We start from the raw sequence: 27,953 nt of genomic DNA on the forward strand, positions 1-27,953 counted from the left end.
GGGCCGCATTAGGCTGGTGGACGGTCACTCCGTCAAGCCTCAAGGCTCCATTTTATGGCCAGTCCTCTTCAATGCTTTTATAAATGATTTGGATGTAGGACTAGAAGCTGTTTGAACAAATTTGATGATGACACTAAACTTGGAGGAATTGTTGACTCTGTTGAGGGTGGAAAGGCCTTGGCAGAGAGATCTGGACAGATTGGAAAGCTGGGCAATCACCAACCGCATGAAGTTTAACAAGAGCAAGTGCCGGGTCCTGCATCTGGGATGGGGCAACCCTGGCTATATGTACAGGCTGGGCGACGAGATGCTGGAGAGCAGCCCCGCAGAGAGGGATCTGGGGGTTGTGGTTGATAGCAAGCTGAATATGAGCCAGCAGTGTGCCCTGGCAGCCAGGAGGGCCAACTGTATCCTGGGGTGCATCAAGCACGGCATTGCTAGTCGGTCGAGGGAAGTGATTGTCCTGCTCTACTCTCTGCTGGTGCAGCCTCACCTTGAGTACTGTGTGCAGTTCTGGGCACCACAGTAAAAAAGGATGTGAAACTATTGGAGTGTCCGGAGGAAGGCTACAAAGATGGTGAAGGGTCTAGAGGGGAAGAGGTATGAGGAGCGGCTAAGGTCACTTGGCCTGTTCAGCCTGGAAAAGAGGAGGCTGAGAGGAGACCTTATTGCAGTCTACAGCTTCCTTGCGATGGGTAGCAGAGGGGCAGGTGCTGATCTATTCTCTTTAGTGACCAGTGATAGGACCCGTGGGAATCGTGTCAAGCTGCAACAGGGGAGCTTCTGACTGAACATCAGGAAGAGGTTCTTCACTGAGAGGGTTGTTGTGCACTGGAACAGGCTCCCCAGGGACATAGTCATGGCAGCAAGCATGTTGGAGTTCAAGACGCATTTGGACTGTACTCTTAGTCATATGGTCTGAATATTTGGGTAGACCTGTGTGGACTCGACAATCCTTATGGGTCCCTTCCAACTCAGGATATTCTGTGATCATTTAGCAACCTAACTTGAACTTTAAAGATTCAGTGGAAAACTGTCAAAGACTGAAAGGCTGAGTTTACCAACTGGGAATTTTGTGGTAGCATTCACTCTGAAACATTTATTTTACAGTTCCTAAAGTAAAATTTGAAAAGTAAAGCAACAGTTTTGATGTGTTGAAAAAACAAGGTAGCATAGTTTTCCAAAAAATTCTTAGAAAAAAAGCAACATTTACATGAAAACAGCCTTTATCTGTGAATGTGGTTTTTTCTCTTCCTGAAACTATCAAAAACTGGTGATTATCAATAAAAATGTTTCATGAAATTTTGCAAGTTTACCTATTTTGAAAGTAACTGGAGAGCCCTGAAAATACATAAAGCATGACTTATTTATAAGTCATTGAGAGAAAGCATAGAAGTTTCACCGGAATGAGAAAACAAAACCCACAAAAATGCCAAAAAAATCCACCCCCTAAAAAAAACACCACTTTTTCTTTACTTTGATCTGCAAATTAGTGATAATTCAGATGTGTCAAAAAAGACAACTCTGCATTCCAAATCTGCCAGCTTCTCTTGTAAACAGCATTTATTAATGCAGAAATTGTGAAATTGCTTGACTGCAGAGCAGAAGAGTTACTGGCATCAATAAGATTATGGAAAATTTAATGAGACATTTAATTTACAATCGTCATGGGTGAACAAAATAAAATACCTAACAAACACATTAATCTTAAAGTAAATGTTTAGAAAATAAGTTTGCACATTAATTTCAATTAGTAAGACCAATAAAGCTCATGAAGCTTTCAACCTTTAGAATGTAATTTAAAAACCTTTCATTTATTTACAATATGGTTTATAGAGAAAGGCACACTTCATTATAACACTATATTCAAACTCTAATCACCTCTGTATTTAACAAATTCTGCTGAACTTTAACATTCAAAATATTTTAGGACAGTTATAATTTTCAAATAGATTTGCTTGAAGTTCAGCAGACAAATCTATCCATGCATCTTTAGGCCCTTCTATGCCTACATCTATTTATCAGATGACAGAACCATGTTCTTTGCTCAGGCCCTACTTACAGAAGAGACTTTTACAAAGAAATGTTTAGCCACTAGAGAAACAAGGTGAAAAGCCAAAAGAAGCCCCACAACTAAAGTGGAAGAAATAATGTTACTAGAGGTCTAAATACCTGCTGTCTTTAAGTTCTTTTGCAGGGTGTACATAGATGGCAAGGTGTTGGTAGTGGGGCGGTTACAGGATTTCACTCTGGTTGCCAGAGGAACAAAAATTAACCAGGGTAGAAGTATTAGTTGGTGCTGCATACACTAATATTTCAGGATTCGACATACTGCATGGTCATATGTGGAAACTCCCTGATGGAACTGTGTGGAGTTTCACGACATATCAAAGGGATTCAGACAGTAAAACTGAGCCTGTTACAAACATCCATACCCTTATCCCCCGCTAAAATCATTAATGTTCAGCAATAGCACTTATGGGAATTGACGGGGTGGTAACAGAATTGGAAGAAGGAGGCATTATTAAAAGGACCCACTCACCTTACAATTCACCAGTGTGGCCAGTAAAGAAACCAACCAGGCAATGGCATTTTACAGTGGATTACAGACAGTTGAATGCTAACACTACACCTTTGACTGCCGCAGTTCCAAACATGGCAGAGATAGTGAAAGCCATCTGTGCATCTAACAATAGCAATGGTGCTAATTACTCCCAAATATCTCTATGCATGGGAAGTCAGCGCTTGCTATTTCGCCCTCTTTCTAACCCTGCCGGTTGAATACAACCGAGCATATTTTATTTTCTTTTGTGTTCCCAGGAACCCTGAGTGAACTGCCTGTGGACAGCTGGAGGATGACAAATCAACAGTTTGGATTAATAATGTTATGCTTTACCCTGACCTTGATGCAATTACAGACCTTAAAGGAAACTTCGCTACTGTGGCTGTGCATGGAACTGAGGTGTTTCACCATGGCATCTAACCACGTATTGTCACAGTATAGCATAATCACTGGAACATCTCAGAACAAAAAGGATCTAAATCTCTCTACTTTAGTTCTACATGGAAAGAAAATATTTTCAAAAGATGAATGGAGTTGGAACGATTCTCTAAGAATGGCTGAACCTCAAGCCATGTCTGGCCAGACAATACAAATCGGTTGCCGAATAACTAATGGATCCACTCACAATAGGTCGACTGAAATTAAGACAGTTTATGCTGATTCTACCAGAACACAAAATTATAGTACTGATTGTACCAAAATAACTGAACCAAATTTTGGTTGCTGGTACAATTTTACTTTCACCAAACCTATAATTGTGTACTGTCTTTGGGGTTACAGAGGCACAGAATTACTATTTGAATTTATGGTTAATACAGAAACATCATCGACTGCAAAGGATAAGAAGCCTCTGCCCCTGCAGGTATTTGAAAATGAACCAACTTGGCCTCCCATTGGTCTAACTCCTTCCATCTTCTGTTGAAGGAAGAACGGCAGAAAACATGGCGCACACCAATATGGTCAGATCATGCTCTCTCTTCATTACCCTAATAGCTTGACTTTTATAGCAAATTTAGCAGGGGCGGATAGTGTCTCACACAAGATTATTGGTCGAAAGCACTCAGACAAACAACTGCAAGAAAAAAAAACCCTTGTGATTAGCAGTCACATAGATCTTGTCCTTGAAGCCAGCTGCTGGCAACAATATTTTTTAATTTCTCAATGGGGCAATAAGGGAACATCATCATGGAAACTCCTCATAGCCATCCTGGTAGCTTGGTTTGCTCAGCTGAAGCAAGTCATGGCCTCCTTGATGTTTCAAAAATCCCTCAACAATCTTCAACACAGGTCCTTATATAATTAAAAATGCGGGACAACAACAAATTCTCTTTAACCCTAGTTGGTCCCTAAAAAGGGTAGAGCTAGCGCTGCACATTAATATCTCCGAAATCAACTCAAAATGTACCACCTTTCTGAGAACTGCCTACACCAGCTGGTTAGCACGGTTACACGGACGTTCTCTGAAACAATCTTGGCACATGCCACGGGATGCAACTGGGTTATTGTGAATATTAGGTATATTAAATAGCATTGATGCCGAGGTCCTAATGAGTAGAATAATGGCTACTACAGATGACCTAAGGAAACTGGAACGACCAAGAAAATAATTCTTATTGGCTTTAGGAGCAAATCAATGGCTTCTATCTGATGTTTTGCCCCATTGGGAACAAACTGAGGAAAATGATCATCAATTAATTGTAAATGCCCTTGGAAAAACCCAAGGCAACACCTCCCTTGACTTGAGCTGCATCCAAGTGCAGTTATGGATACAAGCTGTAGCAGCAGCTATCATTAGAGAGGGAGAAGGAGGAACTTTGCCCACTGAAATTTGAAAATTGATTTGGGATAATGCTTCGGAATTTGAGAAAGAGTTTCAAGCATGGTGGCAATTAGTCAACTTTATACTTACCATAAGTAATGCCACCGTTTACAGTGTATATCAAATCATTGCATTAGGACTCAATCATAATGGAACTATACTTTATCCTAAGGAGCATGAAGTATGGGCCCATCAAAAGGGAGGAAAGTGGCAAACAATTGATGTCAATGCATGTATTGTGCGTGAACAAAAAGGTTTCATCTGTGAAAGTAACATGCTGGAATCTCAAGACATTTGTCTTGACACTGAGCAAAATATTTTCCACTTTGAGATACATCCTAATGAAACCCTTGAAACTGTACTTGTATATATTGGGAAAGGTTGTGTTTGCATGAGAACCCATTGTGATTCCATAGTCATAGATAATACAGTGGTAGATACCAGTAATCACTCTAGTGTTTGTGTTTGTAATTTTACCAAAATTCTAGGATGTGATTTTAGATATTAAGCTCCTGTCACTTCTTATCAACTTATTGCTTCTAATTATATTCTGCTTCATGAACTGCTGCCTACTCCTATTAGAATGAACCTCACCTTGGTGAAGAAATTGCTGGTACATGAAGACTTGAAGTGGCTGATGACACAAGTTTCAGAAAATGGACAAAAGACTCTGATTACTGTCCATCATGATGTACAAGAAATACATTGAGTGATGGAAAGAGTAAGGAGAGATGAAAGACACCGTTGGTGGGACACTTTGTTTGGATGGTCACCAGCTGCCACAGGAATCTTCAACAAGATGCTTCACCCTGTTGTTGTTCTGTTAATACTCACTGTATTATGTTTTATACTGACAATTAGTTTTTATGTTGAACTTTGGTTTAATGTGAAATGTTTAGCACCCCTACACAATTTACATACACTTGATAAACTTCGTCCCGAGAATGTGTGTGATATCCCCGACATATTCCAAATGTCGTGAAGCTTGAGTGACTATAGTCACGGGGTGGATTATGTGTTGCAATTGCCCAAAGTAACTAGGAAAATAAAACTAACATTCATATTTTAAAGAAAATGTACAGCATTGAAGAGGCTTTCAGAGTTGGGTATAGCTACATTACCTGAGCGTTCCCTAGACTTCCAACCTTAGATGCTATCGCACTGGGGAAACCCGGTGTGCTAGTTCTAAGGAACAGTACGGAGCATAGAGTGGAGTGGAGACACCACGGCTAGGCTCTGTACCAGGTGGGGACTCGATTGTTCTTGTGCACACCGAGACCGATAAGCTGCACGTTTTGCTACCCTGAGCCAAGGACTCAGTGCACATAGCTGTTGTTCAGGAGGACAGACGTTTTCGCAACGAGAGTCCACCCCTCCCCACTTCATCCTTTCCACCTTTAATTGCTGAGTGCGACTGTGAAAGGAGGAGGAGGTACCATTCCTGATATTATTCATACTCTGACTTCCAGATGAGGAAAGGAAGGCAGAGTAGTTCTGAATATTCTCTAAAAGATAGTTTCCATGAGACCCAAATGATAACAGTGCAGAGCCTGAATGCCAGATTAAACTCGAGGTCAGTGCTTGGCAGCACAGCGAATTCAGAAAAACAAACACAGATTGTAGCACTTTGTCGGATCGGATATAGAGGAGAAAGGAGAACATGACAGGGATTGCATGACATATGATCAAACAAGCCAGTATTAACAAGACACTGAACATGGTTACTAGAGAGTAAGTGTGTTAGTTGTAAGCGTTTTAATCAATTCTGTTGCTATCTCAACCCTTCGAGCCCCACGGTGGACGCCAAAAAGGACTGTGGTGGTTTTACCATGGTAGGCAGTTGAACTCCACCACAACCACTCTCTCTCTCCCCCTCCTTAGAAGAGGAGGGGAAGAATTAAAGGAAAGAACAACTCATGGGTTGAAATAAGGATAATTTAATTAAATGGAAAAAACTATTATTATTTTTTATTATATATTTATTATAATTAAATATATAATATAATATAATATAATATAATATATTATACTCAGTATAATATATAATATATTATAATATGATACTTAATATAGTAATATAATATATTAGAAAGATAATTGGCAAGAGAAACTCGCCACACATACTCAACTTCCAATTCTCCTGACCGCCTTGAGAACTTCTCCTATATTTTAACCAACTCTGCAGGTGACCATGGGATTGTTAGCACAGTAGCGTGGATTTAATCTTCATCATCAACAGTAGTCTCTGTTTTAACCAAAGGTCTCAAGGAATTCGACTGGGGTTCAGAATCAGTAGTCTCTTTGACCTCATCATCACTGTCAAACTAAATATCACGATCCCAGCTTTCAGGGTCTGCACTATGCATTAATCTACAAACCTGCTTAACTGGAGCAGAAGGATGTATTTTATTTAATGGGTGATTAAACCTCTCCAGTAATTGTTTAAGATGATAATTCTCATTCAGAAGTTTATTATTTTCAGTCAGAAGTTTATCCGCTCTGAATCCTAATGTTTTTCCCGTCTCCTTTTCAAAGGCCAATCACAGAATTGTTTAGGTTGCAAGAGACCTCCAAGATCACCTAGTCCAACCTCTGACCTAACACTAGCCATTCCTCCACTAAACCATATCACTAAGCTCTACATCTAAATGTCTTTTAAAGACCTCCAGGGATGGTGACTCCACCACCTCCCTGGGCAGCCCATTCCAATGCCTAACAACCCTTTCGGTAAAGAAGTTCTTCCTAATATCCAACCTAAACCTCCCCTGGCACAACTTTAGCCCATTCCCCCTTGTCCTGTCGCCAGGCACATGGGAGAATAGACCAATCCCCACCTCGCTACAGCCTCCTTTAAAGTACTTATAAAGAGCAATGGTATAAATGGCCACCTTGCCACTCGCCACAAGACTGTTTCGAGACAGATTCCCAAGTAAGCTTTCTAAACAATCGACTAATCTTAGAAAGAAGAGGAAACCCGTTATTCAGAATTAGAAATAGCAATATATGGGTTACACATGGATCTTCAAAATACTCCCAAACTGTTTTAATTAGCCCACTGTGAAAGAAGGAAAAGGTACCATTCCTGATATTATTAATAAACTGGTATTCAGATGTGGAAAGGAAGGCAATGTAGTTCTGAATATTCTCTAAAAGATAGTTTCCATGAGACCCAAATGATAACAGTGCAGAGCCTGAATGCCAGATTAAACTTGAGGTCAGTGCTTGGCAGCACAGCGAATTCAGAAAAACAAACACAGATTGTAGCACTTTGTCGGATCGGATATAGAGGAGAAAGGAGAACATGACAGGGATTGCATGACATATGATCAAACAAGCCAGCATTAACAAGACACTGAACATGGTTACCAGAGAGTAAGTGTGTTAGTTGTAAGCGTTTTAATCAATTCTGTTGCTATCTCAACCCTTCGAGCCCCACGGTGGACGCCAAAAAGGACTGTGGTGGTTTTACCGTGCTGGGCAGCTAAACACCACAACTGCTCTCTCACTCCCCTTCCTTAGAAGAGGAGGGGAAGAAGTAAAGCAAAGAACAACTCATGGGTTGAGATAAGGATAATTTAATTAAAGGGAAATAATAATAATGATAATAATAATTAAAGATTATTATGAACTAAACAATTTAACTAAAGGGAGAAAAGGGAAAGGGAAAGGGGAAAAGGGAGGGGGAAAGGAAAAAAAAGGGAGGAAAACAAACAAATGAAGGCTATGTGGAAGTGCAGAGGAAAGAAATTACTCTCTGCTTCCCACAAATGAGCGATGCTTGACCACATCCTTGAAGCAGGGCCTCAACGCACGTAGCCGGTGTTCAAGAGGAGGACTGACGTTTTCACAACGAGAGCCCACCCCTCCCCTCTTCTTCCTGTTTCCACCCTTTATTGGTGAGTGTGACATCATATGGTATGGTTGGTTTAGGCCAGCTGCCCTGGTGATGTTTCTTTCTCACTTTTTTGCCCACACCCTAGGAGGGTTAGAGAGAATCCTGATGCTGTGCCAGCACTGCTCAGCAGCAGACGCAATATTGGTGTGATAACACTGCTGTTCTAGCTATAAGTGCAGAGCACAGCACTGTATGGGCTGCTGCAGGGAAAGTTAACATCCCAGCCAGACCCAGTACAGGTGGCTCGCTGGGGTGAGGGGACCGGCTGCTCGGGGACAGGCTGGGCATCGGTCAGCGGGTGGTGAGCAATTGCATTGTGCATCACTTGTTTGTACACATTATTAGTAGTAGTACTATTATCTTCATTATTTTTATTTTCCTTTGTTTTCTGTCCTAACAAACTGTCTTTATCTCAACCCACAGGCTTCATTTTCCTGATTCTCTCCTCCATTCCACTTTGGGGGGGGAGGGTGAGCGAACAGCTGTGTGGTGCTTAGCTGCCAGATGGGTTAAAACACAACAGTCCTTTTGGCACTGAACGTGGGGCACGAAGGATTGAGATAACGACAGATCTGACCAGAGCGTGTTAAAACAAAATTCTTATAAGTGTTAGATCAGTTTAATAGTTGCTCATCACAATACTGATTTTTTTGATCTCAGGTCTGCTGTGCCTGTTTTGCAAACTGAGTTATATAGCACATTACTTACTGTATGCGTTCCCTGTCGTGCTGCTTATCCTTTCTGGGGGCTGGTTTAAGGTTATTATTTTACTGTACTGTATAACCCTGGCTTATGATATGATAAAATTACTGTCATGAAAGTAATCTGGTATTTGTACTCAACATTGCCGTCAACTCCATACTTTGGAAACCATATCTCAGAAACTATTAACAATTACACCTTTTACCTTTTTTCTTCAGGGAGCCAATCTATGGAAGGGACTGGGGGAGATGTTTTTTTCCCACTCATTCACCCTCCCTTTCTCCTTTACCCCCTCCTTCTCCTCCAGGCGAGTTACAATAGCTTTTCAAGACTTTGAATATCCTTGGGATGTTCAGACCAGCATGTTCTTATTGTTATTACTCATGAATATACTTTAGATTTTGTTTAAGGTTAAACAACTACTTAGGAATGCCATCCAGAGGTCTGTCCTGAGGCGGGATAGTTGTGAGTGGCAGGGAGTGTGGAAGGATATGGGCAGGCATCTAGAGCAGTGGGCACCTCCAGTGCCTTGGAAATTCACCCCTGAAAAACCACAAAATCCTAAAAAACTGGTAGAATGCTTGAAAAAGGTGTGTCATCACCCTAGCAATTCCAGAGATACACAAATCACTGCAGTGTGCTGGGGCTTGCCCTATGCTTACTGAGCTGCAGTCAATTCCACTATAACCCAAGTGACAGACCCTGCAGCCACTCCAAGTCCTGTGACAGGCCCAACGGCCACTCCAACCCATCCTATCCCTGAGCAGCAGTCCCACCCACACTGGCCAGCCACTCCATATTAATTGCTCAGCATGACTTTATATGGTATGGAATCACCTTCACAGCTACCATTACGCAACAAGTATGAGGCTCTAGAACTTGACAGTCAAGCAAATGACGATGTAGATGAAAGCCCATCCCAGTTGGAAGGGGTGCCTAAGGCAAGGCAACCTAGCCCCCTTCTATCAAGAAAGAAAGAAGGGTTATCGTCATAGGGGACTCCCTTCTGAAAGGGACAGAGGGCCCGATTTGCCGTCTGGACCCAACTCACAGGGAAATCTGCTGCTTCCCTGGGGCTCAGGTAAGAGACATTGCCAGGAAAGTCACTCGCCTGGTATGGCCCACCGACTACTACCCGCTACTGGTTTTTCAGGCTGGTAATGACGAGGTAGCAATGAGAAGTTCGAGAACAATCAAAAAGGACTTTAGGGCTTTGGGGCGACTGGTTAAAGGATCAGGGGCACGGGTTGTGTTTGCCTCTGACTTTCTGATAGGAGGGATCAATGTTGACAAGCAGACTCGTCTTATTAACATGTGTCTTCAAGTCTGGTGCAACCAGAAGAACTTTGGGTTTCTTGATTATGGGAAGGTCTATGCAACACCAGGCCTGCTGGAACCAGATGGGATGTGCCTCTCTCACAGGGGGGAAAAGGATTTTTGCTTAGGAATTGGCAGGGCTGATAGTTAGGGCTTTAAACTAGAGTTGAAGGGGGAAAGGGATAAAACCCTAAAGCCGGTGATAAGCTAAGAGATGGCATGCCAGAATCAGAGGGACTGTGTGCTGGTGGGGTCTTTTGGTCTGCTCCACAAGGTGCTGTGTACAATGAGGCACATTTGAAGTGCTTCTACACCAACACACACAGTATGAGAAATAAACTGGATGAGCTAGAAATATTGGCCCAGTCCCAGAGCTACAATATCATTGGCATAAGTGAAACCTGGTGGGATGAGTCCTGTGACTGGTATGTCACAACAGATGGTTACAGGCTCCTCAGTAGGGATAGGCAGGGCAGGTGAAGCGGTGGGGTGGTGCTGTATGTAAAGGAGGGGCTGGACTGTGTGGAGACTGCAGTTGGCAATGGCAAAGTTGAGAGTATTTGGGTAAGGATTAAGGGACAAACAAATGAAGGGGATGTCATCATGGGAGTCTATTACAGACCACCCAGCCAGGATGATGACACCGATTAATTATTCTTTGAGGAACTAAGCGATACCTAAAGATCAGCTGCCTTTGTCCTTATGGGGAACTTCAACTTGCCAGACGTTACCTGGGAATATCACACAGCCGACATAAGCAGGTCCAGGAGGTTCCTAAAGCACCTTGATAATAACTTCTTAGTACAGGTGCTAAGGGAGCCAACTAGGAAAGGTGCCCTCCTAGATCTATTGCTGGAGAACAGAGATGGTCTTGTGGGGGATGTGTCAATTGGCGACCGTCTCTGCCATAGTGACCATGAAGCAGCTGAATTTAAAAGTTTTGGTTACAGGAAGAAAACTGCCACCACAACTTCAGCCCTGGATATGGGGAGAGCAGACTTCAGGCTGCTCAGGGAACTAGTTAGCAAGATCCCCTGGGAAACTGCTTTTGAAGGCATTGGTGTCCATCAGTGCTGGTTAGTCTTTAAGCACTGCCTCCTAAAAGCATAGGATCAGGCAATTCCAAAATATTGGAAGTCAGGCAGGCGGGGCAGACAGCTGGCTTGGCTCACCACGGGTCTTCTGGAGCTTGGGCATAAAAAGAAAGTGTATGGCTGCTGGAAGCAGGGTCAGGCAACATGGAAGGACTACAGGGACACTGTTTGCCTTTGCAGGGAGAAAATTTGTGTGGCCAAAGCCCAATTAGAGTTGAAGCTTGCCGGGTCGGTGGGAGACAATGAAAAGTTTTTTTTAAATATGTGAATAGAAAAAGGAGGACCAGAGAAAACATAGGTCCACTACTTGAAGGGGAAGGTCACGTCACTGTCGCGTTAAGCAATTTCTTCACCAAGGTAATGTTCATTCCAATAGGAGTAGGCAGCAGTTCATGAAGCAGAATATAATTAGATGCAATAAATTGATAAGAAGTGACAGGAGCTGAGTATTTAAAATCACATCCTAGAATTTTGGTAAAATTGCAAACACAAACATTAGAGTGATTACTGGTATCTACCACTGTATTATCTATGACTATAGAATCACAATGAGTTCTCATGCAAACACAACCTTTCCCAATATATACAAGTACAGTTTCGAGGGTTTCATTAGGATGTATCTCAAAGTGGAAAATATTTTGCTCAGTGTCAAGACAAATGTCTTGAGATTCCAGCATGTTACTTTCACAGATGAAACCTTTTTGTTCACGCACAATACATGCATTGACATCAAATGTTTGCCACTTTCCTCCCTTTTGATGGGCCCATACTTTATGCTTTTTAGGATAAAGTATAGTTCCATTATGATTGAGTCCTAATGCAATGATTGGATATACATTGTATACGGTGGCATTACTTATAGTAAGTATAAAGGCAACAATTTTATCATTTTCTGCATAATGGGTAAAGTTGACTAATTGCCACCATGCTTGAAACTCTTTCTCAAATTCTGAAGCATTATCCCAAATCAGTTTTCGAATTTCAGTGGGCAAAGTTTTTCCTTCTCCCTCTCTAATAATAGCTGCTGCTACAGATTGTATCCATAACTGCGCTTGGATGCAACTCAAGGCAAGGGAGGTATTGCCTTGGGCTTTTCCAAGGGCATTTACAATTAATTGATGATCATTTTCCTCAGTTTGTTCCCAATGGGGCAAAACATCAGATAGAAGCCATTGATTTGCTCCTAAAGCCAATAAGGATGATTTTTTTTTAAGGAGTTAGACCAATGGGAGGCTGAGTCAGTTCGTTTTCAAGTATCTGCGGAGGCAGAGGCTTCTTATCCTTTGTAGTCGATGATGTTTCTGTATTAACCATGAATTCAAATAATATTTCTGTGCCTCTGTAACCCCAAAGACAGTACACAATTATAGGTTTGGTGAAAGTAAAATTGTACCAGCAATCAAAATTTGGTTCAGTTATTTTGGAAACTGTCTTAATTTCAGTCAGCCGATTATAAGTGGACCGGTTAGTTATTTGGCAACCAATTTGTATTGTCTGTCCAGACATGGCTTGAAGTTCAGCCATTCTTAGAGAATTGTTCCAACTCCATTCATCTTTTGAAAATATTTTCTTTCCATGTAGAACTAAAGTAGAGATATTTAGGTCCTTTTTGTTTTGAGATGTTCCAGTGATTGTGCTATACTGTGACAATACATGGTTAAATGCCATGGTGAAACACCTCAGCTCCATGCACAGCCACAGTAGCTAAGTTTCCTTTAAGGTCTGTAATTGCATCAAGGTCAGGGTAAAGCATAACATTATTAATCTTCCAGCTGTCCATATACAGTTCGCTCAGGGTTCCTGGGAACACAAAAGAAAATAAAATATGCTCGGTTGTATTCAACCGGCAGGGTTAGAAAGAGGGTAAAATAGCAATCTTTGATTTCCCATGTGTTGAGGGATTTCTTGAAACAGCAAAAATCCCATGGCTTGCTGTAGCTGAGCAAACCAAGCTACCAGGGCAACTATGAGAAGTTCCCATGACAGTGTTCCCACATCGCCCAATTGAGGAACTCAGAAAAATATTGTTACCAGTAGCTGGCTTCAAGGACAAGATCTATGTGACTGCTAATCACAAGGGGGTTGTTTTCTTGCAGGTGGGGTTGTTTTCTTATAGTTGTTTGTCTGAGTGCTTTTGACCAATAATCTTGTGTGAAACACTGTCCGCCCCTGTTAAGTTCTCTATAAAAGTTAGGCTATTCGGGCAATAAAATGGAGCATGATCTGACTCTACTGTGTGTCTGTCGTGCTTTCGGCCGTGCTTCCTGCAACATATGGCGCCCGAACAGGGTGAGACCTGAACAGGACCCGAACAGGACATCGCAGCTTCGCCGGGACAAACATCGCAGCGCAGCGGGACACCAGCAGCACCGGCACATCGGAACGCAGGGGGACCAGGAAACCAGCGGCACCGGGACCGGCGGCGCCGGGACCAGCGGCGCCGCGATCTCGCCGCGCCGTCGGGACTTCGGAGCGCCCATCCGACCGGCGCTTGAGCAGACCGGACACCGGCCCGGAAACACGGTACACAGGCCTCACGGTGAGACGCGGTACTCCCGCTGAGAGACGCGGAAAACGGTGGGAAACGGGGTTTCGCGGCGGGACGTGGAGTTGCGGAGGGCCGCGGGAAACGGAGTCGCGGCGGGACGTGGAATTGCGGAGGGCCGCGGGAAACGGAGTTGCGGCGGGACGTGGAATTGCGGAGGGCCGCGGGAAACGGAGTTGCGGCGGGACGTGGAATTGCGGAGGGCCGCGGGAAACGGAGTTGCGGCGGGACGTGGAATTGCGGAGGGCCGCGGGAAACGGAGTCGCGGCGGGACGTGGAGTTGCGGAGGGCCGCGGGAAATTGACGTGATCACGGTGCGATGCGGGACATCCGAGATCGAGCTGCTACGGGAGACCAGAGACATCAGTGGACAACGGCAGCCGACCCTCACCGTGTGGCGAGTCGGCACAGAGCAGAGGGGCGGACATCAGGACCCTGCAGCCTGTCTGACGTAACCATGGAGGCAGCGGCGGCTGTGCTGCTTCTCTTTGGCATTCTTTTTATAAGAGGTTTATCTTGCAATGCAAAAAAGACTATTCGTCCCCAGATCGGTGTTATAACTATGTTTCTGGATAACATTCCGTGGGGTTGCCTCAGTCTACGGACTATTAATGACGATTTAGCTCTATTGCAGGGCAGGAGTGCAGAGATGCAATTACACTGCCAAATGACCACCGGCAGGCTCGTTCACAAACAGCTTCTAGGATTGCAGCTGGCACTGCCTGCAGCCGTATAGCAGACGTTACACTCTCTTTCCTAACTAGTAATCATGTGTCTTATCCATTTGTGGTGAATGGTCAGTGGCAAAAAGAAAAGGGGGAGAGTAAGGGGCGGCAAAGACAGAAACGGTACCAGGAGGATGCCACTGACACTACTAGCACGGGTAATAGCAGTAGTATAAGTGACATAGGTGCAGGGCGGCGGCAGGCACTGCCGCGCTGTGGGGCATTCTGCCTGCTGCTCGCCCTCACCTGCCTGTGCACTGCTGCCGACAGTGCTAGAGCAAAATGTGAAGACTGCTCAGACGGCAGTGATGAGAGTGCTTGTGTGAAGAAGACGTGTGCTGAATCTGACTTTGTGTGCAACAGTGGTCAGTGTGTGCCAAACAGATGGCAGTGTGATGGGGATCCGGACTGTGAAAATGGGTCTGATGAGATTGCTGATCTGTGTTATATGAGAACATGCCAGGTAAATGAAATCAGCTGTGGTCCTCAGTCAACCCAGTGTATCCTGGTGTCCTGGAAATGTGATGGTGAAAAAGACTGTAACAGAGATCCTGATTGCAAGGATGGAAGTGATGAAATTAACTGCCCTTCTCAGACCTGCAGGCCAGACCAGTTCAGATGTGAAGATGGGAACTGTGTCCATGGGAGTAGGCAGTGCAGTGGTGTGAGAGACTGTCTGGATGGCACTGATGAAGCAAACTGTAACAATGTTATTCAGTGCTCTGGACCTGGCAAATTCAAGTGCAGAAGTGGAGAATGCATAGATATCAATAAAGTGTGTAACCAGCAGAGAGACTGCAAGGACTGGGGTGATGAGCCCCTGAAGGAATGCAACATACATGAATGTGACTGTCCAGCTGGGTTTGACTTTGTAGACAAGAGAAACTGTGGAGATATTGATGAATGTCAAAACCCTGGTATCTGTAGTCAAATCTGTATCAACCTGAAAGGTGGCTACAAATGTGAACGTAGCCGTGGCTATCAGGTGAATCCTGCTACAGGAACCGGGAAAGAGCCATACTGGTACAAAAACACAAATAACACCTGTGATTACAATGATGCTGCTAAGCAGGGTTTAGGGGTTTGTAGCATGGAGACAAGGGGTAACAACTACAGTGTTTGGAACAATTGTGCAGCTTTGGCCTTACCTCCTGATGTCCTTCTGATTTGTGGGGATGGGGCCTGGCAAGGTATCCCTGCAAATGCTATCAGATGTCCATGTTACTTAGATAAACTCATTGTATTTGCTCCTAGCTTGTTACAGTTGCGTGAGATCACCAGACATAAATGGGCATTGCTTGCATCGGATTGCAATGATAATGTTGAATTGTGTGGGGTTGCAGCTAGAGCGGCATTAGCAATTTCAGTGCCTGGAGTGGCATCTGCGGCCGCACGAAACAACTTAGAAAAATTGGTATGCTGGGCCAAGAGGCAAGCCTATGCCACGACAGAGATACTTGAGGAGATGTTACCAGATCAAAATAGTCTGCGACATCTGCTTTTACAGGATCAAGCTGCTATTGACATCTTGCTTTTGGCTCAAAGGAATGGGTGTGAGGACTTTAAGGGAATGTACTGTTTAAACCTTTCTGATCATAATGAGTCAATTCACAAATCCATTACTTTCCTGAAAGAGCATATTAGAAAGATTCAGTATGGTATCAATCCTTTCAATCAATGGTTCACTGACTTGTTTGAAACAAGGTGTAGATGGTTGCTGGGTTTAGTCACAAGGGGATTAAGGATTTGGTTTATGGTGGTGATAATCATCGTTGTGTGTTGTAAGTATAGCTAAAGAGTCACTTGTAAAACTGCTGTGTCGGGCTTGGTTTGCTCAAAAGAAGAAGGGGGAATTGTTGAGGGATTTCTTGAAACAGCAAAAATCCCATGGCTTGCTGTAGCTGAGCAAACCAAGCTACCAGGGCAACTATGAGAAGTTCCCATGACAGTGTTCCCACATCGCCCAATTGAGGAACTCAGAAAAATATTGTTACCAGTAGCTGGCTTCAAGGACAAGATCTATGTGACTGCTAATCACAAGGGGGTTGTTTTCTTGCAGGTGGGGTTGTTTTCTTATAGTTGTTTGTCTGAGTGCTTTTGACCAATAATCTTGTGTGAAACACTGTCCGCCCCTGTTAAGTTCTCTATAAAAGTTAGGCTATTCGGGCAATAAAATGGAGCATGATCTGACTCTACTGTGTGTCTGTCGTGCTTTCGGCCGTGCTTCCTGCAACACCCATGCATAGAAATATTTGGGAGTAGTTAGCACCATTACTACTGTTAGATACACAGAGGGCTTTCACTATCTCTGCCATGTTTGGAACTGCGGCAGTCAAAGGTGTAGTGTTAGCATTCAACTGTCTGTAATCCACTGTAAAATGCCATTGCCTGGTTGGTTTCTTTACCGGCCACACTGGTGAATTGTAAGGTGAGTGGGTCCTTTTAATAATGCCTCTTTTTTTCAATTCTGTTACCACCCCGTCAATCCCCATAAGTGCTGCTGCTGACAACAGATATTGCCGATCATTAACGATTTTAGCAGGGGATGAGGGTATGGATGTTTGTAACAGGCTCAGTCTTACGGTGCCTGAATCCCTTTGAAGTGTCGCGAAACTCCACACAGTTCCATCAGGGAGTTTCCACATATGACCATGCAGCATGTCAAATCCTAAAATATTAGTGTATGCAGCACCAACTAATACTTCTACCCTGGTTAATTTTTGTTCCTCTGGCAACCAGAGTGAAATTTTTGCAGTGGGGCCTTGTTTTTCCACACCATCGATTCCCATGAATTTAACCCTGTGTTGACCAGGTGTTATGCTCAGGGTTTGTGCTGTCTCATGTGTAATTACTGACATTTGGGTCCTGGTATCAATAAGAAAATTTACCAATATTTTTTGGGGTTCAACAGGAATGGTGATGATAGGGTCAGAGTGTTCATTAGAGAGCCATTGAATTGCTAATACCTGCCAAGCAGGGTGGCTCACTGCCCTCCCCGGGGACAAGAGTTTTTTTGCCGACACCACAACTCACTCCGTTCCCTATTAGGTTTGAACCTCTCTTTGAATTTGGGGTATCTGGGATTTTTAGTGTGGATTTGGCGGACTCGCCGAGAGTGGTCTTGGGATTTAATACTGGATGAATTAATCCAGCCCATTCGGTGTCCGTACTTATCTATGTTTTGTACCAATTCACTCCAGGTGGGAATAGGGGAGTTAGGATTTCGCCTACAACCACTATCATCATCCCTAAAAGCAGCTAGTATGTGATTTTGGGTGTTTGCTACAAACATCTTAAGACAATCAGGGAGTCCACGGATGAGAGGGGTTAATTGAACCGGGTCAATAGGAGCTAACATCGGGGATTTCCTTAATTCATCTCTTTCATATATCGCCTGAATGCAGGCTGCTTTCTGTACTGCTACAGCCAGGTCAGCTCCTGGTGTGGTGGTTAAAAATACTCCAGGTCTCCAAAAGCCTCCTACCTCTTCCTTACACAACATCATTCGATCTCCTCCTTTAAGAGAAACTCGACACACATACTCAACTTCTGATTCCCCTGACCGCCTTGAGAACCTCTCCTGTATTTTAACCAACTCTGCCGGTGACCATGGAATTGTTCGCACAGTAGTGCGGATTTCATCATTATCATCAACAGCAGTCTCAGTCTTAAACAAAGGTCTCAAGGAAATGGATTGAGGTTCAGAATCAGAAATCTCTTCAACACCATCATCACTGTCAGACCAGAAATCACTGTCCCAGCTTTCAGGTTCTATATTGTGCAGCAATCTACGAATCTGCTTGACCGGAGCACAAGGCTGTACTTTATTTAACAGATGACTAACCCTCTCCAGCAATTGTTTAAGATGATTATTCTCACTCACAAGTTTATCATTTTCATCCAAAAGTTTATCCACTCTGATTCCTAATGTTTTTCCCGTCTCCCTTTCAAAGGCCAATGATGACTTCAATACTTCATTCTCTGATTTCAAAGCGGTATGTTCCGCATCAGAGATCAGTTTGGGAGCAGGAGTTTCCTTAGCTTCTTGCTGAGCACAAGACAAACAGGCTCCTAACACAGCACAAATTGCACCTTTACCCTTTCTTTGACCAATCTTTTGTGAAGCCTGACACTGCTCAATGCGCTCTACCACTTTCTCCTCATCTTTCCAAAACTTTTGGGAAAACTCCTTCCCTGCCTGGGAAGGGGCACATTTGTATTTTTGCAGTAGTTTATCCATAGCAATCCTGCTGACTACTCCAATTTTACTGTTGCGTTAAGGGGTGTAGCTGATTAACCGTTACGGGCCCGGTCGGATTCAGAGTACTGAACCAGTCGGACATTCACCAAAAACGCATTAACCGTCTGGGGGTCTGGTTGGATTCAGAACACTGAACTATCACGGATAACCACCCTCACCCTAGTTGCACTTAATGAGAGCTATCACAATGCAATCAAGTATGGTTTATTACAGCAACAGATAATCAGGTTCTTTTGGATTGCCAGCAATAGTGACTGCCTGCAAAAGCAAGCTAGTATGCATGAAATACACAGGTGTTATAGGTGTTACAGGTGTTACAGATGTGTTACAGATGTGTTACAGGTGTCACAGGTGTCACAGGTGCGCAGCCTAGAAATAAACGCGTTAAAAGGATCAAAGACTCTATAGAGATTTATAAGCAAGTATTCAGATCTCACCCAAAGGCGTCCCAATGGGGGGGGAAGAGAGGCTCAGCCCGTCGACTGATCCCAGGAGTCAGGAGGTCCTAAGGATGTTGTATTTCCTCGGGATGGTATCTCCCCTGACGGTGGTATCTTCCCTAACATCCCCTCTCTCTTGGGCCAATTTATATTATTTTCTATCTTTTAGGTGGAGCTTGAGTGGCTCTAGTCAAGCATATCTTAGTTATGATTGGTGTAAAGTTTTCCCATCTCCGTTTAAAGTAATAGGCTCCGAGAAATTCAGGGCGCATGCTCAGTGAGGGGTGGTCGCACCTTGGAGGTGGGTAGCTTTTGGGATGGAGGTATGTTTTGGTATTATAATGATATTATAATGAGCAAAAAGTACACTAGGGTACAGCATTTGTCAAAACATGACAGGTCTTTGGCTCAGGGTGGCAAAAAGTGCAGCTTTGTGCACAAGAACAATTGAGGCCCCACCTGATTACAGAGCCTAGCCGTGGTGTCTCCACTCCACTCTACGCTCCGTGCTGTTCCTTAGGGCTAGCACACCAAGTTTCCCCAGCGCAATAGCATGTAAGATTGGGAGCCTGGGGAACGCTCAGGTAATGCAGTTATGCCCTACCCTGAAAGCCTCTTCAATGCTGTACCTTTTCCTTAAAAATGTGAATGTTAGTTTTATTTTCCTAGTTACTTCAGGCAATTACACCACACTCACGAACAAGGACATGGGCAAAGCAGAGACATTTAATGCCTTCTTTGCCTCTATCTTCAATGCCAATGATAGGCTTTGGGACCCCAACATTGGTGTGATAACACTGCTGTTCCAGCTACAAGTGCAGAGCACAGCACTGTATGGGCTGCTGCAGGGAAAGTTAACATCCCAGCCAGACCCAGTACACCTTCTCATATCCCCTCCTGATGTACACCTTCAGGGCCTCCCGCAGGAGGGCCTCCAGTGACTGTTAACTCCATCCTCCCACCTTCTGGAGCTTTTCCTGTGTATCTGGCCAGGCTTTAATCACAAAATGAACTTTCAAGAGGCCTTGGGATACCGGGTCCTCAGGATTCATCCCCAAGTACGTTCTCATTCTGACCTCAAGTCTCTCGTATGATTTCTGTGTTGTGGGTTATTATTATCCCAGTTGGATAAGCAGATATTTCTGCTCTACCAGAATTACTCCCAGTCTGAGGGAAGTTAGTTCTTTCCCATTCTTGCATAGCTGCCTGCCAATTCATTCCCTTCTTAAACATTCTTCTCCAGTGAATAACATACTCAAGACTGACATCCCCCATTTATTCAGCACTGGGCATCCATCCATTTATTCAGCACTGGGCAGCACGGGGGGTAGTCCCACCACACACGGGAGTCTCCCCAACCCCCTCAAGGCAATACAGTAAAGCTTGTCTTACCTTGGTCCATGCACAGAATTACCGTATCCAGGTCATCAGCAATTATGCCTGTGCCTGTGCTGTGCCTGTGTTATGCCTCCCTTTTCCCCAGTGCTTCACAGAGCCTGTCTTTAGTTTAACAGTCTCAGTTCCTTGTCAGCCATCCTGAGACAACCCACCACCCCTGACAGGACCACTGAAATCAGTGGGGTGCACCTTCCTATCTGTGGTGGCAATAACTCTTTGGTAAGTGACAAGATCCCAGACAAGCCCCCAAATTGTGAGAAATATCTCAATATTTTTTTTCAGACAGGGTCTTCTGTGAAGCTATTTTTGTTTTTACTGATTTCATATTCCTTTTCCTATTTTCTTAGCTATCCTCCTTATTTTGGGACAGTGGGACCTTCCCCTTATCTTCTTAACATACTCCCCACTGCTATGCAACTGTCATGCCTGCACAATCACTTTTGAATATGCAAGGTTAGTGGAATTTTCCACTGCAAAAACACAACTTTGTTTCTCACACTCCTGTACTCAGCTCTGATGAGGTCGCACCTTGAGTACTGTATTCAGATTTGAGCCCCTCACTACAAGAAAGACATCGAGGCCCCGGAGCATGTCCAGAGAAGGGCTACGAAGCTGGTGAAGGGCCTGGAACACAAGTCCTACGAGGAGCGGCTGAGGGAACTGGGCTTGTTTAGTCTGGAGAAAAGGAGGCTCAGGGGAGACCTTATTGCTCTCTCTAGCTAACTGAAAGGAAGTTGTGGGGAGCTGGGGGTCAGCCTCTTCTCACAGATAACTGGTCATATGACAAGAGGGAATGGCCTCAAGTTGCGCCAGGGGAAGTTCAGGTTGGATATGAGGGAAAATTTATTCTCAGAAAGAGTAGTCAGGCATTGGAAGAGGTTGCCCAGGGAGGTGGTGGAGTCATCATCCCCGGGGGTGTTCAAGTGTAGATGCGGTACTTAGGGACATGGTTTAGTGGGCAATATTGGTGGTAGGGGGACGGTTGGACCAGATGATCTCAGAGGTCTTTTCCAACCTTAATGATTTTATGATTCTCTGTTCCCTCCCCACTTCTTGACCACCCCCAGCCTACTGGCTTGGGCGGGGGATGGGGAGGGTTGGAGAGAGAGCCTTGATGCTAAGGCTGCGTTGCTCAGCAATAGACAAAACATTGGTGCGATACCAATGTTGTTCTAGCTACAAGTACAGAACACAACACTATATGTATGGGCTGTTGCAGGGAAAGTTACCTCCATCCCAGACAGACTCAGTATAACAGTGTAAGATCATAATTTAACATAGAGATGCTACAAGTTTTGTCATTTTCTAGATTTGTTTCTAGATTGTTCTTTAAATTTTGTGATTTTTCAACAAAGAGATGGCCATTAGACATTCTGCATTTGGATGCCCTACTCTGGTGACATTGTATTGTAATTCTGATTTGCACCACTTGATGTCAGTGATATATTATAGAATCATAGAATATCCCGAGTTGGAAGGGACCCATAAGGATCATTAAGTCCAACGCCTGGCACCGCACAGGTCTACCCAAAAGTTTAGACCATGTGACAAAGTGCACAGTCCAATCGCTTCTTAAATTCAGACAGGCTTAGTGCAGTGTCTACTTGTTGAGGGATTTTTGAAACAGCAAAGATCCCATGGCTTGCTGCAGCTGAGCAAACCAAGCTACCAGGACGACTACGAGGAGTTCCCATGACAGTGTTCCCACATCGCCCAATTGAGGAATTTAGAGAAATATTGTTGCCAGCAGCTGGCTTCAAGGGCAAGGTCTATGTGACTGCTAATCACAAGGGGGTTGTTTTCTTGCAGGTGGGATTGTTTCTGTGCAGTTGTTTGTCTGAGTGATTTTGACCAATAATCTTGTGTGAGACACTATCTGCCCCTGTTAAGTTCACTATAAAAGTCAGGCTATTTGGGGTAATAAATGGAGCATGATCTGACCATACTGGTGTCTGCCGTGCTTTCGGCCATTCTTCCTGCAACATATGGCGCCCGAACAGGCTGAGACCCGGACACGCTGAGAGACCTGAGAGACGCTGAGAGACCTGAGAGACGCTGAGAGACCTGACAGATGCTGAGAGACCTGACAGACGCTGAGAGACGCTGAGAGACTTCAGAGACACGGAGAGCCCTGAGAGACGCTTCAGAGACACGGACAGCCCTGAGAGACACGGAGAGACCTGACAGAAGCTGAAACACCTGAGAGACGCTGAGAAACTCCAAGCACCGACCTGGACACAGATGATCGCGGTGAGACACGGGAACAAAGGAATCGCGGTAAGACGCGGAGATTAATTGATTGATAAAGAGATCGCGGTGTGACGCGGAGATTGATTGATTGATACGGATCGCGTTGAGACGCGGGAACAAAGGAGTCGCGGTGGGACGCGGAAAAGTAACGTAATCGCGGTGAGACGCGGGACATCCGGGATCGAGTTGCTACGGGAGACCAGAGGCGTCAGTGAACAACGGCAGACGACCGCCACCGTGTGGCGAGTTGGCACATAGCAGAAGGGCGGAGATCACGACCCTGCAGCCCGTCTGACGTAACCATGGAGGAAGCGGCTGTGCAGCTTCTCTCTAGCATTCTCTCTACGAGAGGTGTATCTTGCAATGTAAAAAAGATCAAATCCTTGATACACTGGGTCCAGAAGGAGGGTTTTCTAAAGGAAATCCTTCTAATTTTTAGCCCAGATGAGTGGCAGCTCGTAGGAGATCATTTACGGGATACAACCATCACAAACGGAAAGTTCAATAAAGATTTATGTACGACCTGGCTTGCAGTGCTTACAGCGCTGTGCGGTATAAAAACCGAATGGCAGCTGGCTATGGCAGCGGCACAAGCTTTCTCAGTACTGTCTGGGACTGACAGACCGCCGAATATGAAACCTGAGACCTCAGGAATGCGGCTGACATGATCTTTATCATTCCTGCACCCACCCCGGTTCGCGGTATGACCTCTCCAATAAATCAATCAGCGGCAGAAATAACTGAGGGACTATCGGAGCAGAGTGCTAATGGGGAGTGGGGGCTGCCCTCCCCACCCCCTGCACCGGAAAATCTTGATAAAGCTGTGCTGCCAGCATCTGTGCCGCTGCCAGGCAGCAAAAAATCCACTCGGGATGCTTCGCCAATGAGAGGTGCAGCAGCAGATTGCGAAAATCGACCTTCACTGGAGGAGCTGATGGGTACACTGCAAAGAAAACAAGACCTGATTAACAGACTGGAGACTCAGCTAGCAAAACAGAAACAGCTGAGGACTGAGGAACTCAAAATTGTTCAAGAGGAAGCTGCCAAGATCAAAGAGTGGGTAACATTTAAGCTGAGAGAGCTTGAGCTAGAAAACTACCACCTGAAAAACTGTAATCAGAGGCTGACGGAGCAAATTAAAGCCCTTCAGGATACATTGCAAGGTATGACCAGCATTTCTTCCTTTAAATCTCTTTGGAGCTGTAATTCTCTGAAGTCCAGAGCAACACAGACTTCTTTACCTCAGAAGATAGAACAGAAATCTATGCTTCTTGCACCTGGTTTCAGGCATCTACGTCAAACAAGACCTACCAAACATGTCTTCTCTACAAGCATCGTCCTTGCCAATGACACCTTCACTGAGGATGGAGAGGACAAATCTCTGCTTTCTCAGAACACACTGAAGCTCATGTCTGACCCATCAAGCTGGAATCTCTCCGCAGAGAAAGACATATTTTCAACCATAAGCTCTGAACACAGCCTAGGGTGCTCTGATCCTGTGTCTCTGGACCCTCCAGCTGAGCCCACAAAAATCCTTGAGGCTTTGACTTTCCGGTCTTTACTAGAGGGAAACCATTGCACTGTGAGCACCTTGCAACAAGTGTCTTTGGACGGAGCTGGCTCCTCTGATGATCTGAGTGTCATGTTCCGTTCCCATGACCTGGATTCCATTTCCTCAGGAGAAATAATGAGCATGCTTGAGGGCACCCTCCCAACTGCTGGGCCACCCCTGGCCGTGTCAGCGTCAGCTGTTACAGCAGGTTCCATCTGTCCAAGGAGGGACAGGTGCTCCGATGTCATACGTGATGCTTTCACAGAGGGGCATAGGCATGCTACATCCTTGGCCTGCCCTATTATTATCGACCCTGTGCAAGGCACCGGGTTGTGGCAGCCACATGACTGCAAGCTTCTACAACAAGCTCGAAAAATGGTTTTGGACTATGGATTACAATCCCAGGCGGCTCGACAGATAATTCAATGGATTTTTCAGGCAAAACCAATGTGTCCACTTGACTGTCGAAACTTGGCACGCTTATTGTTAACTCCTTCCCCATTGTTATTGTTTGAAAGGGAATGGTTGCAGTTACCACAGGGGGAAGCAGGTCAACTGCCGGGGGACCCTCTGTATGGGATTACTGCAGAGATGTTAAAGGGAACGGGTACTTACCTCAATACCCAGATTCAGTTGCAGTTCCCTGCGATTATTCGCCAAACAGCTGCGCGGCTTGCACTGAGGGTTCTTCTTAGTCTCCCAGGGGAAAAGAAAGTACCTCCATTCACATCTGTAGAACAGGTCCCTGGGGAACCATATGCTAAATTTATTGATCAGTCCAGGCAACTAGATGTGGTGGCACAGAACTGTCAAAGATTTGCTTTTACGGTACCCTCCATTAACAAACAGGCCCCGGCAAAGCACTATGAATGGCTAGTGCTTCCGCAGGGGATGAGGAAGTCTCCTACATTATGTCAATTATATGTGGCCTGGGCACTACAACCGATTCGGACAGCGTGGTGTGACATAATTATTTACCATTATATGGATAACATTCGGTTTGTTAGGCCAGAATGCTTCCAGGATTCATATTTAAAGTTTATTTGGGATACTTTGGAAGCAAAAGGGTTGAAGATAGCCCTAGAGAAGGTTCAACAGAAACAGCCATGGTTATACTTGGGATGGCAAATATCAGACTCTACTATTCGTCCCCAGATAGGTGATATAACTATGGTGTTACATAAATTGATAAATGTACAAATGTTCCTGGATAATATTCAGTGGGGTTGCCACATTGTATGGATTCCTAATGATGACTTAGCTATATTACTACCTTTATTGTGGTGCAGGAGTGCAGAGCTGCAGATTACACTACCAAATGACCACCGGCAGGCTCTTTCACAAATAGCTTCTAAGGTTGCAGCCGGCACTGCTTGCAGATGTATAGCAGACGTTGCACTCTCTTTCCTAATTAGCAATCATGTGTCTCATCCATTTGCGGTGATTGGTCAGTGGCAAAAAGAAAAGGGGGAGAGTAAGGGGAGACAAAGACAGAAACGGTATCAGGAGGATGCCGCTGACACTAACAGCACGGGTAATAGGAGTAGTATAAGTGACACAGGTGATGGCAAGGGTGGAATGATAGGGCAGCATTGTCGAGTTCTGGAATGGATTTTCCTACAGATTCAGCCAAAAACGAGTGTTCCATATTCTCCCACGGGCCAAGTGATGGTTGAATGATCACACCAGGTTTTAACGGAACACTTAGTGAGATTAAAAGAGATCAAGAACATCGATGAGCGATTGTCCGAGGCATTGGTTGTCTTGAATCACTTATGTTTGACTAGTAACCGAGAAGACCCTCCTGCGAGTATTCATTTTCAAACAATACATATAGCAGCACCAAATGTGTTACCACAAATAAGAATGAATTACCGAGATCCTGCTACAGGAACTTGGAAAGGGCCATACGGGTACAGAAATACAAATAACACCTGTGATTACAATGACACTGCTAGGCAGGGTGTAGGGGCTTATGGCACGGAGACAAGGGGTAACAACTATAGCATTTGGAACAATCGTACAGCTATGGCCTTACCTCCTGATGTTTTTCTGATTTGCGGGGATAGGGCCTGGCAAGGTATCCCTGCAAATGCTATCGGAGGTCCATGTTACTTAGGTAAACTTACTATATTTGCTCCTAGCTTGTCGCAGTTGCATGAGATCACTAGACATAAATGGGCATTGCTCGCACCAGATTGCAATGATAATGTTGAATTGCTTGATGTTGCAGCTAGAGCGGCATTGACAATTTTGGTGCCAGGAGTGTGTAGTGGGTTTACGTGGCAAGGCTTTGGTAGCAGGGGGCCATAGGGGTGGTTTCTGTGAGAAAGATCTAGAAGCCGCCCCATGTTTGGGAAGGGCCCCATTGTTTTCCAGATCTGAGCCAATAAGCGATGTTGTTTTGCGCCTCTGTGAGAGCATATTTAAGACAGGGAAAAAAACTGCTGCGCCACACAGCAGCCGGGAGAGTCAAGGGAGTGAGAAACAGCCTTGCAGGTGCCAAGGTCAGTGTAGAAGGAGGGGGAGAGGTGCTCCAGGCGCCGGAGCAGAAGTCCCCTGTGGCCTGTGGTGAGGACCATGGTGAAGCAGGATGTCCCCCTGCAGCCCATGGAGTACCACGGTGGAGCAGGGTTCCACGCTGCAGCCCGTGGAGGAGACCACGGTGGAGCAGGTGGCCCTGCACCGACGGAGGCTGCCGCCTGTGGAAGACCCCTGCCGGAGCAGATTCCGGGCCGGACCTGTAGCCCGTGGAGAGGAGACCACGCAGGAGCAGGTGATCTGGCAGGAGCTGCTGCCCATGGGGGAGCCAGGTTGGAGCAGTTTTCTCCTGAGGGATGGACCCCGTGGTACGGACCCATATCTGGAGCAGTTCTGGAAGAGCTGCTGCCTGTGGGAAGCCCACGCCGGATCAGTTCGTCAAGGACTGCATCCCGTGGGTGGGACCCCACAGCACAGGGGACGAGAGTGACCGAGAAGGAGCGGCAGAGAAGAAGTGCTGTAGACTGACCATAACCCCCATTCCCCCGTTCCCCTGCGCCGCTCGGGGGGAGGAGGTGGAAGAGGGTGGATGGGGGGGAGGTGCTTTTGGTTTCTTTCCTTTGTTTCTCACTTCTCTAGCTTGTTAGTAATGAGCAATAAATCTTACTATCTGTCTTCTTATGCTGAGTCTGGTTTGCCCGTTACACTAATTATTGCGTGATTTTCTCGTCCTTATCTCAATCCTTGAGCCCCTTTCACATATTTTCTCCCCATTCCTCTTTGAGGAGGGGGAGTGAGAGAGCGGCTGTGGTGGAGCTCGGCTGCCCACTCGAGCGGAACCACGACAGAGTGGCATCTGCGGCCGCACTTAACAACTTAGAAACATTGGTATGCTGGGCTGAGAAGCAAGC

At 45.1% G+C, this 27,953-nt stretch overlaps 1 protein-coding gene across 1 annotated transcript in view; it reads right to left on the bottom strand.

Annotated features, from left to right (window-relative positions):
• Positions 1-11,779: 11,779 nt before the first annotated feature.
• LOC140000586 (uncharacterized) overlaps positions 11,780-27,953 on the bottom strand; it is a 554,376-nt gene continuing 538,202 nt past the window's right edge. Inside the window, exon 2 of the mRNA XM_072030610.1 lies at positions 11,780-13,190. The gene's annotated coding sequence lies outside the window, so the exon portion shown is untranslated. The remainder of the gene's footprint in view (positions 13,191-27,953) is intronic.

The sequence above is a fragment of the Anas platyrhynchos genome, chromosome W (genome assembly GCF_047663525.1).
Source record: "Anas platyrhynchos isolate ZD024472 breed Pekin duck chromosome W, IASCAAS_PekinDuck_T2T, whole genome shotgun sequence".
NCBI lineage: Eukaryota > Metazoa > Chordata > Aves > Anseriformes > Anatidae > Anas > Anas platyrhynchos.